Source organism: Nanorana parkeri, unplaced genomic scaffold, assembly GCF_000935625.1.
Source record: "Nanorana parkeri isolate BGI_ZX_2015 unplaced genomic scaffold, ASM93562v1 scaffold613, whole genome shotgun sequence".
Taxonomy (NCBI): domain Eukaryota; kingdom Metazoa; phylum Chordata; class Amphibia; order Anura; family Dicroglossidae; genus Nanorana; species Nanorana parkeri.
In genome coordinates, this window is record NW_017306881.1 from 554,612 (window position 1) to 558,257 (window position 3,646).

Genomic DNA, 3,646 nt, shown 5'->3' on the forward strand with positions numbered 1-3,646 from the left:
ATATACACATACATACATACACATATATATATATATATTCACTATATATTTATATTGTACAGTATATATAAGCAGAATACTAATAACTAACTACTATTTAACTATGACTAGCTAGTTAAATAGAAGAACACCAGAAATGACATGAAAGAAGATAATAAACTCTAATCCACATCACAATCAACTGACTACAGAATGTTTTAAAACTGATCTAAAGGTATAAGTGATAAGGATCCAGTAGGAATATAAGTATATAAGCAGAACTTACTTTACAAAGCTTGTCACTACAAAGCTTGAGACAGTGGAATACAGGTAATGTATTTCCACCTACAACTTTTTCATAGGTGAAATGTTAATTTACCACTTGATGACCAGGGTGTTAAACCCCCTTCCCATCCAGGCCATTTTCAGTATTCAGTACTGTGGTACTTTGACTGACATTTATTCCGTCATACAACACTGTACTGAAATTAATTTTATATCAATTTTTGGGGACACATAGAGCTTTCTTTTGGTGGTGTTTAATCACCACTGGGGATTTAATTTTTTACTATATAATGAAAAAAGTACCAAAAATTTAAATAAAACTGTTTTCTCTTTATAATGTTATGACACATTTATAATTACCCAATTTTTTTGTAAAATATAAAAGATGGAGTCACGTCGGCTAAAAAGACACCAAACATGTCAAGCCTTAAACTTGTGCATGCCCTTGAAATCGCAAAAAAATCTACCACACCCAAAATTGGCCATAGGCTGTGTTTTAAATGCTTTTACCGCTCATCAATTTAGTGTTAACAGTGATTGATGGCCCTAAAATGATTGCTCACACTCTGACGTTCGCAATGGTATGTAATGGGTGCAATAGTTGTTTTCGCACGTAAGTGCACCCGACACATGTTTGTGCGTGTATGTGGGGGTGGTGGATTTAAAAAAAATATTGTTTTATTTTTTTGTGACTACATTTTTTATACCTATTTTGATTTTACATTTAACTTTATTGTTTTTACATAGGGGGATACAAATCCCCCTATGTGATATCAAATTACAGTGACAGGTCCTCTTTATGGAGACATCAGGGGTCTCTAAGACCCCTAAGGTCACCTAGGGACCCCCAAAGAGATCTGCTTCACCAGCTTCTCTCCGGCTTCAGTAGCCGGAGAGTGACAGCTGAATGCGGAAGTGATGTAATAAACATCAATTCCTGCATTCACAGAATGGGGAGGAGATCAGAGGGAGATCGTGTACTGAGCCCCCTCTGTTCTCCCTGCACAGAGCCACAATTCTGGTCCCGGGCCCGCATGGGGAGCACAGTGAGTCCGGGATCACAGCTATGGCGGCAGCAGAGGAAAGGGGGGGAGCATGAAGGTAACACATACAAGCGATCGGGGGTCTCTACAGACACCAGACCAATTGTATGTAAACAGCCATTGGTGGCTGGTGCGCACCATGGGCGCGGGCACAAAGGAAGTTTTAAGACGCCCGCCCGCATCTACAAGGCTCCATCTTGCCGTGCGTTCGGCCGGTGAGAGGTGGTTAAAAAGGTAAAAAGAGATTTGAATACATTTCTTAAGGACAATACTTTAATGATCACATTCCAAATTATGTTAAACAAGAAGAAAGGCTGGCACTTGATAATTTATTTAAGAGATGTGAGATAAGAATTAAGACACCCGATAAGGGCAGATGTACAGGACTGTACTTATAAAAACGGTAAAAATGGCGAGCGCACAACTGTTATGCAATGTGGCAAGAGGAATGGATCTGTTTAAAATACATTTTAATGCTAAGCAATTTCAAAACAAAAACAAAAGTTAAAAAATTGAAAAATTAATGGAGAGGTTAATTAAAGAATGGGGTGAGCCAGCTTCTCGTTAAAACATAACTATTTTTCCTTCTTAGAAAAATTCTACTTACAAATTAACGGGACGGCGATGGGCGCCAACTATGCACCCAGCTACGCAAACCTTACCATGGGGTACTGGGAGGACCGTCACAGACTGTACTTATGAACACTTCAGATTATGAAAAGGAAAAACTGGGACAGCGGTCTAATGGAACTGTTTAAAAGGAATCACCATCTAATCCCACATTTACTGTAAAAAATAAAGAAAGAAAGTTGTAACTAATGCTTACACGCTTAGACTGTGGGACTGAATGGGAGAAATCAGTATGGATTGAGGAAGCTTCTCTGCTGGCTATTGTATTTAAACAACCAGCACCAGGCTGGCTGGCTGGCCGAATACCCAAACAGTGACTGCTTCTGATTGAATGGCTTTTAGACAACGTTTGTTGGGCTTGGTGGTGCCGACGGGGCCATCCACAGGTAACAGTCGAGACATAAGGCAGATGTGGCTACCTTAATGCCCTCACTCATTATTAAAGAAACATAACCTGTGTTTTTTTTTTCTTCTATTCTATGTATTCCCTATAATTCACAAACATCCTACACAGGCACCTGGAAGACCCATCATGGGATGTAAAGGGTTGACTTGCCTTTGGCTAAATTGCTGGATACAGTGTACAATTGCTTTTGTGTATGTGTCCTTTGTCTGTCCTAATGTCTGGATTATCTAGAAGCGTGTGTTGCATATTTTAGATGAGATGCTATGTTATCCTGGTTCCTCAATAAAAATGTTTTAATAAAAAGTTATATAAAGTTTGTTTTTCTGGAGCATTCCATGTTAATCCCATGGGATATGTCCAGCTTGTAAACATCAATCAATCATGTAAATGGGAGGAAAACTAGTTATTTGTTGCTGAAAGGATTCGGTTCATATTATGATGAGCAGATTGACTTTTTGATGGGATTACATCATATTGGATAATATATTAACATTATGTTCAATTACCCTTATTTTCAACAATAAAAGGGTGCAACTTTCCATGTGTATAGTATTATACTAGTAGATTATACTAGTAGAGTTGTCAAAAAAATGTGGCCTTTGGATAAGGTTTATAGATTATATATTTGCCATTTGGGGAGGCTGCCTTACATCAATTTAATGAGTTACATTAATTTAACGCGTTCTTAAATCATAGCGTTCCATGTTTATAGTTTACCCCAGTTTTTGGATACGTTAATTAAATTGTCAGATGGTTCTGTAATTAGTGACATTTATAACAAGACAAATGACTCAAATCAGATTCTGTATTTCTTTTTTACTTTCCATCCTGCTTTGGGTTTTAAATCTATCCCACTCAGTCAACATATGGTCCCTGTGTGTGTTGTAAAGTAGCCACCACTCCAAGCTCACTCCTGTGATGGATTTCAACACACAGAGGAACCATGGGGAACAAAAGTAGCCACCCTCCAGAAGCAAGGACAGTGTCAGCATGAATTCAGAGATAATTTGAGGATCTACAGCCGAGTGATACACAAATAAGATATATGTTTGTTATTAGTTAGGGTACTTGAATGCATTTTTAAGATTTAACATCTGAGTTTAGTGTCACTTTAAACTCATGGAAAAGGAAATGTTATGCGCACAATTATAAAGTAACCAATAGTAAAAACAATAATACAAAACAATGAACTCATTGTAATGGGTAGATACTGCAGGAAAGAAGTAGTCAAACATACTCATAATCCAGTATATTACAAAGGGCTCTCCCGTACTAAAATATAAAACAAATAAATATCTCATCA